The sequence below is a fragment of the Pinus tabuliformis genome, chromosome X, assembly GCF_031772625.1.
Source record: "Pinus tabuliformis cultivar Carrire ecotype Pingquan chromosome X, CPIR1, whole genome shotgun sequence".
Classification (NCBI taxonomy): Eukaryota; Viridiplantae; Streptophyta; class Pinopsida; order Pinales; family Pinaceae; genus Pinus; species Pinus tabuliformis.
This window is the reverse complement of record NC_142308.1, coordinates 1,660,058,825-1,660,073,815: the sequence shown is the minus strand read 5'-3', so window position 1 is coordinate 1,660,073,815 and position 14,991 is coordinate 1,660,058,825.

The following is a 14,991-nucleotide window of genomic DNA, read 5'->3' as shown; positions in this document are numbered from 1 at the left end:
CATGAGGGAAGAGTATTTCTGATTGATGATTGCTAGCAGATTGTCTTAATAGTCAAGTCTTATAACTACTGGGTGCTAGGTCCTCTATGTAATTTTTTTTAGCATAATAGAATATTTGAGCAACAGCGACAATAGGTGGTTTTTTGTCATGGAGAGGGTTTTCCACCAAAACACTTATGTCTTTTTATGCATGTTTTGATGATGTTCATGGTGTTTTTATTTGTTGGTTTCGTGTGTTAGTTTATGGATTATTGAATCTTGATTGTTTTGATAAAAAAAAATTGAAAAACTAATAAACCATCATACTATTGATTCACCCCCCCTCTCAGTAGTAAGCTCAATTCTAACACGAGGTCTTTTATTTTATAGGTCAAGCACCCATTAAGTGCTTCTAGGGCTTGTCTTAGGTCAAGAAGTCAAAAGATTCATTTTCATAAGTTGAAGATCCCATCAAGAACATTGTAACTTGTAAAGAAAAAGTTTTTTGTCATTAAAAGTGTCAAAATCCCTACAAGACCAAGTCGGCTTAGTAGATGGGAAGTTAGCCTACTTTTAGGATATGCATCCACCTTGAGAAGACTATATAAAGGAGGGAACACGACCTCCTTAATACTCACTCATTCAAGCAAAGGAGAAGAGCAAGAAGGCAAGTGAATAAGGAAGAGTATGAAGAAAGATTGTTTTTGGGCTAATTTTCTCTCACATGTGCGAAGAAGAGAAGCTAGGGTTTGCAACTTCAAGGTCAAAATTCTCTATCTTCTAGAAGAGGATCAAATCTTCTAGAATATGGGTCTACTAGATCACCTACTAGCCCTAGACAAGGAAGCAAGGCAAGTGAAGTTGCAATTGTAGGGGGCCAAAAATTTCAGACCCGCAATAGAGGCAAAAATTCTGAAGCTGGGGGTCAAAGTTGTGTTGCTGGAAGATATTTGACTGGGTTTGACACAGACAAGGGAAGCACATCATTCAGAAGGGTTTGACTTGGTCTTAGAGGGTATTGGTCTTGGTATAGAGGTCTTTGAATTTGTCAATTGAAGAATCTATAAGAAGAGAATAGTTTTTGCGGGATTTCCTCTCAAGTGGAGAAATTTTGGCCCTGGCTTGCAGCCTATATTCTATGTTCTTATGTACTATTGTTCTTCTTTTTTTGGTAGTTGTTTGATGATATTTGAACATAATAATAAGTGAAGAAGCTAATAAGTAAGAAAAAGTGAAAATACATCACAAGTAGTTATCATAAAAAGAGAAATCATATTAATTGTTTCCCTTTAGATTTCTCAACATGGTGTCAGAACTAAGCTTGGAAAAGGGCATTATGAATATCTCTACTACATTGAAGAAGTTTCTAAAGAAGTGTTAAAAGGTGGAAAGTCATCTCAAGAAAGCAATCAAAGAAGTATGGAATGTCCTATTTACTCCAAACAAGGAAGTGACCAAGACAAAGGACGAAGGACTCTTCTCAGCACTCATTGGCACATTTCAAGATGAGAGCATTTGGGTGATTGATAGTGGAGCATCAAGGCACATGACTAGTCATCAGAAGCATCTAAAAACATTGTCAAAAGAGAAGTCTTCTTACTCCATAGATCTTGGTGATAATAAGATCTATCCTATGAGAGGAATTGGATCATCGTCAATAGATCTGGAGAATGGAGGCAATATTCATCTCAAAAACATCCTATTTGTTCCAAGTTTGCATAAGAACCTACTCTCCATTTCAAGTATAGAAGATAAAGGTGATAAAGTGGCTTTCATTGATGGAAAAGTTGTAGTATGGGGTAAAAACTCAAGCACACAAAATTCTAGAGTGATTGGGAGTCATGAAGGAAGACTTTACAGGTTGATATCTCCGCTTGCTTAAGATTAGTTCACATTGAAATCAACCCATGTTAACTTTGGCATAGATAATTCGGTCATCTCCATTTCAAAATCCTTCCAACTCTAAATTCAATAGTAGATGGAATCCTTGAACTGAAAGAAGATCATGAAGGAGTATGCAAGGGATGTGTATTGGGTAAGAACATCAAGAGACCATTTGGAAGTAGATCATCTCTGAATTTTTGGTTGTCTTGTCTATATTCACATACCCAAGGATGAAAGGAAGAAGTTGGATCCATCTAGCATGAAGGGAATGTTTGTGGGCTACAGTAGCTCTTCTAAGGCCTATAGGATCTACATAAAGGAAGGACATTGAATAGAAGTTAGTCGAGATGTGATATTTGAAGAAAGTATTGCATTCAAGAAATCAGAGGATCTCCCTATGGATTATCATGATAAAGAAATTTCGATATTTGAAGAAGAAGTTACTAGGGAAGAAGAATCAAACCATGAAGATGAAGGTCCCTGTGAACCTATACAACGTATGGTAATCCCCGAAACTAGAAAAGGCCTAACTGGTTGAAGTCTACACTTCTAGATGAAGAATTTCATGGAGTAGCTCAAGGTACATCCAGGAAAAGTAAGAAGCCCAAACAATATTCTGGGTATGCAGCCTACATGATAAAACTAATAGAAGCATAGTCATCCACTTTTGAAGAAGTTATTAATCACTAAGAATGGAAGGATGCCATGAATGAAGAATATTAATCTATAATGAAGAATGGAGTTTGGGAGAGCATACCTAGGCCTGAAGACAAATCTGTGGTAACTTCCAAATGGATCTACAAGATAAAACATGCAGCATATGGAAGTATTGATAAATATAAGGCAAGATTTTTGGCTAGGGGCTTATCTCAACAAGAAGGCATCGACTATGAAGAAACATTTGCTCCAACAACAAGGTATGCAATTATTCATTCGTTGGTCTCTTTGGAAACATCGATGGGATGGAACATCCACCAAATGTATGTCAATATTGCATTCCTGAATGGCACAATTGATGAGGAATTTTATATAGAACAACCCTTGGGATTTGAAGTTAAAGACAGAAAGGCATATGTATGCAAATTGAAGAAGGCATTATATGGCCTCAAGCAAGCACTAAGGGCATGATATGCTAGGATGGATGCATACCTACAAAGATTAGGCTTCAAAAAGAGTATTTTTATTTGAACCTTTATATTAAGGTTGTGAAGGGAGAGTCGGTAATAATTCTTCTGTATGTGGATGATCTTCTCTTGACAGGTGTGGAAGGTCGAATTGAAGAATGTAAGAAGTAACTAGTAGCATAATTTGACATGAAGGATCTAGGGTTGATGCACTATTATTGTTTGATCAATTTAATGTTCTTAAATTGCAAGCATAAATTATCGACCGGAGTTGGTAAACTTATGAAGTGCAGGTGCACTATATATGCTAGAAGCCTATTCTTTAGTTTGTAAGATGATGGTTATGTTTGTTTTGAGATTTTCATTGTTATCTAGATTCTTATTAGAGTTAGATTTCTACAAATTAATATGTGGAAGTTAAGCTAAGGTTAGAATAAATGGAAGTTAAGCTATTGTTAGATTAAATAGAAGTTAAGCTACAGTTAGATTAATCTACCAGGTCATATCTATTTGAGTATCATCCTAAAATATCTTATGTTATTCATCCTAAAATTATGAATCTATCTAAACACCTTGCTGCTATGAAACAGAGTATTGAAATTCAAATTATTCTAATGATCCTTCAAAAGTTTGTCTACAAAATATATATACAAATTTTGCCTCTAAAGAGTATGAAAGAAACCTCCAATTGCAGGCTACGCGGTAAATACAAGTTCTAATTATAAAAATCATGAAAATACTAACTGTAATGAAGCGAAAAAAGTTGAAGAACTAAATCATTAAACAACTGTAAGCATAAATGAAATAACGAAATGGTAAACGAAATAACTGAGTTATAGCGAAATAATGAAAACATCGAAGTAAGGAAACTAAACTAGAATGCAACGATAACATAAAGCGATTAAATGAAAACAATCATAAAGCAATGAAATGAAATAAACTAAAACCTTGACTATTTGTAGGGGCCCTCCGCATCCAGTAGGTGTAATTCACACTCACATACGCATCGAATCACAGAAAGATAACTTCAAATTAATACGAGAACAAAGGTTTGTTTCACAATTCTTCAGCAATTAACTATTACGTTCTCCCTTGTATCGTTTACAGAGGATAGATATGTATATAAAATGTGTGCTCAACAGTTTGAGACTTCTACGCCTACAGGTTTGTTGTTAAATCCTTATTCAAATTTGAAACTAAACAGAAAAAGCGTTACTTCGTTGATTTGCTATTTGGAAAGCAAATCGAAGAAACGTTGTTGTAGTGTTTTCTTCTTAATGATGTATGAAAAGAACCCACTTAAGATTGTGGATGACAAACAATCTCAACAATAGAAATGGTTGCTAAACATTGTAGATCTGCGGCTATTGATAGAAACAAAACCTGCCAAAATTCTGATCTATGCTACGATCATAATTAAACAGTGAAAGAAAGAGTAATAACCCCAATTATCCAATGGAAACTAGATATGTAAAGAATAATTTTATAATAACACCTGTGAAGAGAACAAATAAATGTTACCAATCCCCCTCTATGGGATGGGTTCTTAGCAATCCTCAAATGCTTTCATCTTCTCTAGAGTCTCTCTCTATAATGCATAAACCCAACAAAAATATGGTGTGCGACAATGAAAATAATCAGAGTTACAACAGTGAGTGCAACAATGAAAAATAATCAAAAGTGAATAATGTATGGAAAACCCTCCTATTTATAAAAAAATATTGAGTTATCCTCGAATAATGAGCAATAATAAAATATTATTGATCCCATTCTTGGAATTACCACTTGGAATATTTCATTATATTTGTTTAGGAAGGAAAAAGTATTTAAATTTTTATTTAGAAATAATAAATAAATAAATGATTTGTTTATTATCTCAATTACTTAGTTAAGGAATAGTAAACAAATAAGGACTTATTTAATTATTCCTAAGGGATTTAGTCAAATTTAACAAAGAATAATAATTAATTAGTGATTAATTAATTATTCTTAGAGAAAAATGAGAAAAATAATGATTTATCTATTTATTTTTCATGATTGGGTCAAATTTAACAAGGAATAATAATAAAACAATGGGTTAATTAATTATTCCTAGAAGAAAATCAAATGAATAGTGATTTATTTAATTATTCTTCATGGGTTTTGTTAGCGCTTGAAATTTCACCTCAGGCTGAGAAAGGTAAACTTCAAGGCAACATCAAACCACTTAGCCTCGTAGCTAGCCCTACGGGGCAGGAGAGGGCTCTCTCCGGTCTATCTCAGTAAAGATCTTCAATGGGCGAGATGACCAATAGGAAAACACTGATTTTAGGCTAGTAAACTGATCAAGAGGTTTAAATTTGGGATTTTTAAAGTTTTGGTGGAAAATTGGGGAATGGCAATTTCGGGTGCGGGGATTGGACACAGTTTTCGCAGGGAGTTCTTTGGGGCGAGGTAGGAAATAGCATTGATGCCTTTGATAGAGATGGATGGATAAGAATGACTGGTGAGGAGTTAAGGAGAGCAAGCAATAACCTTGAATTCCCCTTAAACAGTTGAAAACATTGATATTAAGCAAACTTAAAAGCAGAGCATGACAGTCATGAATTCTACTTTAACACTTCATTTGCCTAATTTGCAGAAGGAAAAGTAAGGAAATGATTCACATAACACACTTACAAGTACAAAAAGAAACACACCATCAATACATGTGACCACAAGAATCCCAAAAAGGACTGCAAAACCCTGGTCTTCCTTTGCCAAAAATTGCAGAGATACAGTGAATAATACAATAAGAGTTTCTCCCTCAAGAGTCTAACCCTCCAACCATGAAAATGATTGAGAAAATACATAATATAGACAAGCCAACCTCTTCCCTTGCCTCTAGGGGTCGAGCTCATCCTTCTAGGAGCTGTTTCAACCAATTCTAAACTGAGCACTAAAATTTAGGCAGTCAAAACAACTTGCCTCTATAAGCTAGGAAACTAATTCATTCATTTAATTTTCACCTATCTCATGAATGAATCTTCTAGAAGAGATACATAAGTGTAAAAGTGTCATAAAATTACATCATTTACAACAAGGAGGATAAAAATCAACTCCAAAAAGTCAAACATAGTCAAAACTGCGTTTTGCTGAGCTGTAGGCTGAAATCCTGAGCAATTTACCTGATGGGTCGCGCGCCATTCCTGAATGGGTCGCACTCCTTTGAGAGCACTTTTGGGGCACTTACAGGTGTCCAAATGGGGCAAGAGTAGGCTTGTCGGAAAGGTCTGGATGTCTACTTTCCAACCCAAGTGGAATTTCTGAATTTGGTGGTCATTTACCCCTCCAAAATTGCAATCTCCCAAGACTGCTTTCTGTGTGTCAAAAATGTGGCAGAAAGTCATTTTTTGCTTGTTTTTTGACTTTCTGGAGGCCCAAAACTTCATAAAATCTCTTGGCAATGGGTGAGCATGTGTAACTTTTCATGACAAATCCAGAAATGCTGAGTTTTCCCGGAACGGAGTAGCCAAATGAAAGGGTCGCGCGGGGGGTGAGACCCGTTGAGGGGACAAAACCTGTTTTTTGCCTGAAAAAACCAAAAATGACCCAAAATGCTCAAAATTTCTTGGAATTTGTGCTGGGGTTGAGTGTTATGAAACCAGGTCAAGAAAAGATAGAAAAGAAAGATCAACGCCTTAGAATTCAGCCTCTTCGAGGGGGCAACCTCCTTTACATTACATAAATGAACAATTCTTGGATGATTCAAATGACAAAACCTCCTTTCTATATATAGGAGTCTAAGGAGTCACAATATAATCCAGCTGACCTAACAATAATAATATAAAGCCACAAAAATAACAATAGAGGGATTCTATGGGGCACAGAAATAACAATATTGGGGTAATAGGGGCACAACAATATAAATAAGGGGTATAACTACAATAGTAATAGGGTAATCACTAGTAGTATAGGGGCCTAACATGCCCCTCTCCTTCAAAAGGCGTTGTCCTCAACGCTTGAGTAGTTCTTGATGCTTCTGTATAAAATTCTTGTCCTCCCATGTGGAATCTTCAGCGGGTAAGTTCTTCCACTTGATGAGATACCCTGAAATTGATCGATTTTGTAGCTGTCAGGTTCTTATTTCTGTGAGTGCTCCAGGTTCCAATATGATTTTTCCTTCCTTTTCAATATCTGGCAATATTCTTTGAATTGGGATCTTTTGCAAGTTTTGAATAAGTGGCCATACTTCTTTGTCCTTCTTCCATTCATCCCTTGCTTCTTTTATCCAATCTGGTTGGATAATAGAAATAGCACAAAACAATGCTTCCACATCCTCATCCTTGAAGAGTCTTCCCATTCGGTAAGGTCGCCATTTTTTAAGTGCATGTAGTATTGCCAACGTTTCCTTCTCATAAATAGATTGCTTTAGATGTAGCAGTAAAAATACCCAATCGCTTACATCAAAACATTTTTCACTATGATGTTGATCTACCTGTTGTTTCATTTGATTTTGCACCGAAGTGGCGCTATCCTTTAAAAGTTGGAGAACTTGTTGTTGATGCTCAATGTGATCTTTCACTGCTTGAACCTTTTTCTTCTTGATATGTCCTTCTATCTTTAGATTTTGAGGAGTGGTAATTTCTTCCAATCCTTTACAAGATATGGTCGGATTCATTTCTTGACGCTCGATGTGATCTTTCACTTCTTGAACATTTTTCTTCTTGATATGTCCTTCTGTCTCGCTAGTTTGAGGAGTGGTAATTCCGACCAGTGAATTACAAGCTATGGTTGGATTCATTTCTTCTTTCTTGATGTGATCTTTCACTTCTTGCACCTTTTTCTTCTTGATATTTCCTTCTATCTTGAGAGTTTGAGGAGTGGTCATTCTTGCCAATAGTTTACAAGATATGTTCTGATTCATTTCTTCTTTCTCTGGGGTCGGGTCCTAGCATATATCCTCTTCTTTTGATGTTTCTTGATCCTTTTCTTCCTCCTCTTCATACTCTATGTAAAATAATTTCTTCTCAGCACACTTATGACCTTTAGTGCATTTGCTATCACAATTGTAACAAAGCCCTTTTTCTCTTTTTTCTTCCAATTGTTGTGGTGTAACCCTTGTAGGTTGTGGAAGGCTAGGAGGAACAACACATCCATCTTTATAGTTGTGAGGGGTGGACTTCCTTGTTGCCATAATTTTTCTTTCCATTATGTCACAAAGCCCTTTTACTCTTTCCAATTGTTGTGGTGTTGCTCTAAAGAAGGTGTTGCTCTTTGTATCCTCATAATGTGCTATCATTTCCTCCGTGAAAATTGACCACGTAACAAGTTTTTTACGAGAACAAAGCCCTTCATACCATAAAAATTGATCTGGTTCTAAATATGAAGATCCAATACATACCTTTTGTAACAGTTGTACACCATGTAGATCAAAATATTGCTCCATCTGAAGTATCCATTTTACCGGATCCTTGCCATCAAACTTCCTCATCTTGCTTTTTCTTGATTTTAGGAGATCGACCTTGAAACGACTGTAAATTTGTACTTTCATATCTTTAAGTTCTGAAATTGTGACCTGTAGTAGCCCTCTGTGTCCTCTTTCCAATGCCACTAGTTTGATCCAAATTGGATTCTCTAAGAAAGAGTTATGCACAATCTCCCAAGATGACCTGATTATAGACCTTTCCAGAAGAGCGAACTTTTATGAAGTGCCACGTGTCACTGTTTCAACCTTTGGATCTGAAACATGCACACAAGAAACTACAATCCGTCCTCTTTCTGTACCTTCTTACAAAATTTCAATCCGGTCCCCAGAGAGAAAGTTATGACGATTTTCCCCGGTCACCTATTTTGAATGTAATTCAGGAGTCTACAAAAAGACCAACTCCCTCAGATCATATCTCTGCAAATGTCGTGCGAAAAGCTCTGAAATTCGGACCCAAGGTTCAGCGTGATTTCTTCTCAAATGGGTTTTTTTTGCGACTTCTGAAACATCACAGAAAAAAAAGTTATAGCGAAAATGCCACGATGACCTGTTTGGAGCAGCGAAATCCTAGAATCCAAAGCTCTGATACCAAATGTTATGAAACCAGCTCAAGAAAAGATAGAAAAGAAAGATCAACGCCTTAGAATTCAGCCTCTTCGAGGGGCAACCTCCTTTACATTACATAAATGAACAATTCTTGGATGATTCAAATGACAAAACCTCCTTTCTATATATAGGAGTCTAAGGAGTCACAATATAATCCAGCCGACCTAACAATAATAATATAAAGCCACAAAAATAACAATAGAGGGATTCTATGGGGCACAGAAATAACAATATTGGGGTAATAGGGGCACAACATTATAAATAAGGGGTATAACTACAATAGTAATAGGGTAATCACTAGTAGTATAGGGGCCTAACATTGAGCTATTTAGTGCCATGCTCCTTCAAGGAAGCCTCGGCCAAGATGTGGAGGGGGTCAGACCTTTTTCTTCGTTTTTGTGCTTTGGCCAACCGCCTTTGGAGCACTTTCATCTTCGCCTTGCACACGTGCATCCGTGCCCAATAATGATTCTTCATGTTTCTAAGCAATTTCTTATCTTGGTTGGCCTTGGCCAACAGCCTCTCCAAATGAGCATTGAGCCGGATAAGCTCACGGTCATCACTTTGCTCATGGTCGGTTTCGGTTTCTGACATGGTTTCAAGAGCAAAGTGACTGAAATGTACTGTTGTTTCTGCTTTGAAAACTGCTGATTAAAATGTTGTTTTAAGGGGACAAGAAGCACAAGGGAAATGTTAGGGAAGGGATACTTTAAAGGGAAATTGGGAATAATAATGAAACAGGGAGTTTTAGGGGAAAAATCATTGCATATACATCATTATACAATTTTACTTACAAGGATGTTATGGGAGGTAGGGTTAGGATTTTAATTTTTTGATTTCTTGGGGAGAGGGATAGGGTTTTAGGCTCTTAGCAAATTTGGAAGGGAAGTTTAAATAAAATGATAAGGAATATGTAATGGGAGGTGGACAATAGGAAAGAAAAGGGATACCGCAAAACAGCATAATAAACCCTAGCAATTTTGACAACTTCAAGCCCAAAAGCACAATGGAGACTTTTACTTGCAAATGAAGACCTTTTAAAAATACAATCATGAACTTCTTGAACTGTAGCAAGCAATAATTTTTTATGATGGAGGGCCTACCTTGCAAAATTTGGCAATTTGTGGTTCCTTGGCAAGTTTGCTGGCGGTTTTGGCAGAGAGAGTGCTGATGGGTCGCGCGCCTCACCCAACGGGTCGCGCGCCTTCAACGGGTCGCGCGCGTTATAACTTAGCACTGGCACAGGGCGCCTGACGGGTCGCGCGCCTTCAACGGGTCGCGCGCCTGGTTCAACGGGTCGCGCGCCTTCCCAACTCACACAATTCGCTCAAACCCTCTTGGAAACTATTGCTCTATCACTTGAATGCACAATGAGGCTTGATGGAGGGAGATTAGGGCTTTTATAGCCTTGTTTGAATTAATTTCATGTCATAACCCACTTTATAATGTTTTTCCATGACACTTTATAAACTTGACTTTTTTTTTTGGTTTCCTTTTGTCCTGAAATTGATTGATTTGATGCTTCTCTTTGATAATTTTTGCAGGGATAGCATCTGAGGGATCTTGACAAGGGAGCCAGGGTTACATGCTGTCCTTTGAATCATTTTAAATTTTTACAATTTTTACAAAATTTTGAAAAATGACCTTGGCAAATTTTGAGAAATGACCTTGGCTTTAAAAACAGGGTTTTTAAATCCAAGGTGAAAATTAACTGTACAAGATAGAATCTTTCGAAGAAATACTTTGAAAATCATCCCTCTGGCTTGTTGGGCACTTATTGACCTTCAGAGACATGACCTTGAAGATAAATTTGACCTAAACCCTAGACCTAGAAATTTTGACCTCAAGACAAGACAAATAACCTTGAAAAAGTTTAATGACTAAAACAACTTGATCCAGCAGTGCCAAGAGGGGAATAAAATACTAGCTCCTCCATCAGGGTTATGGCATGCCTAATGGAATGCAAGACACTGATGAGACACCTACTTATGCAAATGCAAAGAGCTTTGATCGCTGATGGAGGGCTACTAGACCGACTCTAACATTGGCTCCAATGGGGATGGTAGCTCCTTGGAGGTACCAAGAACCTTAGACCTCTGGGAGAGCAGACCAGTGCCTTTCAATCATTGGGCAATGGAGTCAAAAACTCAAACTAAAATGCATGACTGAAAAATGATGACTTGACAACACAAATTGACTCTCAGTCAACTAAAAACTAACTCAATACTTAAACACAACCGACAAACTGAAAATGATGCTCAAAGTGGAGCTTATTCATCAAAACCTACTCTAACAGTTTCATTCATCACCTAATCAAGTGAAATGAAACAACCAATGCAACCAAGTAAGTATTCTGTCTGCTGGTTGAATTCTCCACAAGTTCTCGCTTATGAATAACAAGAGAGAACTACTGAAAGGCAACTCCCATGACAACCTAGAAACAGATCCGTTGAAAGATATGAACTCTCTATCCACCTCCAAAAACACTGCATAAGGATCATGAAATTCAAGCACACTGAAACTTAGCTCATCCAATGGATTTCTCTTCTCCTCATACCATGAAAGCAAACTTTGATCTGAGCCTTGTGACGAGACCTCTACTGAAAATGACAAAGAAATCGGCTGCCGGATCAAATTTGTATCAATACACGTTTCAAGCTCACATACAGTCAATGGAGAAAGACTTTGACTGCAAACCTCATCCAAAACATCAGCAATTGGATCATGAAAAACTTGAAAAGACTGTTGCAACCCATTTTCTATTGGTTCCAATGTGATTACATGATTGCTTACATGCTGCTCATTCTTCACTGAAGATGTACTATGCAAATTTCCCTTCAAAAACTGAAATGATTCAAAACAAAATGGTATGGAATCATCTTGTTGAACATATGTTTCAGCTTCCAAGTCTTTATTTGCAACTTGACAATCAATGGCATTTGGGGGCTGCAAATCTGAATATGAGAAGTCTGGAACAAGGTTTTTATTGCCTTCAAGATGGTCTAGATCAAGACTTGTTGACAGCTGATTTCTAAGTTCATGGAAGTTGTCTCTGATGAACTGACATGAATCAAAACAAAAAGGCAAAGATCCTTCACTTACTTCAAAATTTGCTGCACTTTCCTCGTCAATGTCATAGCTGATATGCATCATTTGATCATTGTAATCGAGCTGCTGTAAGTGAACCTCTTCCTCCCACAAACTAGCTGCTGATTTGTCTGCAAGATTAGCTTCTGTTTGGAGAACATAATCATCATCATACTGATCATACTGAGGCAAATCATCGGTATAAAACATATCATCAAGCATGCAGGTCATATCAACAGTTCTTTCTTCACCAAGGTGATCTACAAAACAATCATTATCAGATCTATGACAGCTAGGATAAGAAACAAAATGTTTTGGATCAGCAACTTGTTCTTCTTCAATCAACGAGCCATGAGCTTGAGCATCATAAGCATTTCTTGTGTTGATCTTGTCCATCATCTTTTCCACTGCACTTACCAAAATGTCAAGCTTCACCTCTAGAGATGTTGATTTTTCCGGATCTATGTTTTTCATCTCTTCTTCCTTCAACCTTGCCCGTCGGATCAGCAGATGAGCCTCTACATTTACTGCACTGTTTTGCATCTCGTGAAGTGTTGCAATATCCCTTTCTCTCAGCTGAAACTCCATCTCCGGATCAAAGGCACCCGGATAGTGCAAGAGAGCCGATCTAGGAGTAGGCCTTATATCAACTGGCATCGAATAATAAACCTGATTAAATCTGGCCGAAAACTGTTGTACTGTCTCCCCTGGTAATCTTTTCAGCTGGTTATACTCTTCTACAATCAAGAAAAGGTTCTGCCCGATCATCCACCTGTCGAGAAAAACTTTGACGAACTGCTGGAAATCTGAGATGCTCGCATCAGGCAGGGTTTTGAACCAACTCTTCACTTTAGCTTGCAAAGAAAGAGCAAAAAGCCTAATACTGACATCTTCTTCATCAACTTCAAAAAGATCTAGAAAATTCTCAACATTCTGCACATGTTGTTCAGCGTTGACATTCACATCACCATCAAACCTCGGCAAGTTGGGGGAAAGCATGAAGAACAGAAGGTAAAACAAGAGGTTTATACCGATCTGGAATTTTACAAGGTGTATGGGTATGTACAGCAGGTATATAATCAGTCTTGGTTGCTTGGGGCTCATCAATTTGAAGATGGTCATCATAAGATTCGGAAAAAGGATCTTGATCAAGCTCAAAGGTATGCAAATCTTTGGTATTCACAATCTTCAAAGGGAAAGAATCAAATGCAGGCCTGGGATCTTTTCTCAAGCATAGTATACTTTGCAACGCAGTCTTGACATTCTTGGGAAAAGAGAAGACATAATTTATGACAAAGAACAAAATGTCTTGGATGAAATTCCAACTTGAATACCTGATCTGTCCATGTTGTCCTTTCATGTTTTTGCTGGTCGGGATCATCCTCCAGTGGAGTCTTTGGATCTGATCTCAAAAATGATTTAGAGTCGCCAAGTGAATGATTTCAGCCTTTCAAGTGTCTGATCGTTGTCCACCATCAACAATCAGATCTAAACTTGATACATGTACTGGGGTGAAATGCAAATGAAGTGTTGTATTCACAAGCTCACGGAGATGGACTGAAGCAGCGTTTATCTACTTCCGCTTATGCAAAGCAAAAGCGTTTCGAAGGCTACCTGGCATAACTTTAGGCTCCGTCTAAGAATTATGAAACAAACACATCAACCTACAAACAAGTTTGTTCTCCCCAGTATGGTCGCCAATATGTTAGCGCTTGAAATTTCACCTCAGGCTGAGAAAGGTAAACTTCAAGGCAACATCAAACCACTTAGCCTCGTAGCTAGCCCTACGGGGTAGGAGAGGGCTCTCTCCGGTCTATCTCAGTAAATATCTTCAATGGGCGAGATGACCAATAGGAAAACACTGATTTTAGGCTAGTAAATTGATCAAGAGTTTTAAATTTGGGATTTTTAAAGTTTTGGTGGAAAATTGGGGAATGGCAATTTCGGGTGCGGGGATTGGACACAGTTTTCGCAGGGAGTTCTTTGGGGTGAGGTAGGAAACAGCATTGATGCCTTTGATAGAGATGGATGGATAAGAATGACTGGTGAGGAGTTAAGGAGAGCAAGCAATAACCTTGAATTCCCCTTAAACAGTTGAAAACATTGATATTAAGCAAACTTAAAAGCAGAGCATGACAGTCATGAATTCTACTTTAACACTTCATTTGCCTAATTTGCAGAAGGAAAAGTAAGGAAATGATTCACATAACACACTTAAAAGTAAAAAGAGAAACACACCATCAATACATGTGACCACAAGAATCCCAAAAAGGACTGCAAAACCCTGGTCTTCCTTTGCCAAAAATTGCAGAGATACAGTGAATAATACAATAAGAGCTTCTCCCTCAAGAGTCTAACCCTCCAACCATGAAAATGATTGAGAAAATACAGAATATAGACAATCCAACCTCTTCCCTTGCCTCTAGGGGTCGAGCTCATCCTTCTAGGAGCTGTTTCAACCAATTCTAAACTGAGCACTAAAATTTAGGCAGTCAAAACAACTTGCCTCTATAAGCTAGGAAACCAATTCATTCATTTAATTTTCACCTATCTCATGAATGAATCTTCTAGAAGAGATACATAAGTGTAAAAGTGTCATAAAATTACATCATTTACAACAAGGAGGATAAAAATCAACTCCAAAAAGTCAAACATAGTCAAAACTGCGTTTTGCTGAGCTGTAGGCTGAAATCCTGAGCAATTTGCCTGATGGGTCGCGCGCCATTCCTGAACGGATCGCACTCCTTTGAGAGCAATTTTGGGACACTTCTAGGTGTCCAAATGGGGCAAGAGTAGGCTTTTCGGAAAGGTATGGATGTCTACTTTCCAACCCAAGTGGAATTTCTGAATTTGGTGGTCATTTAC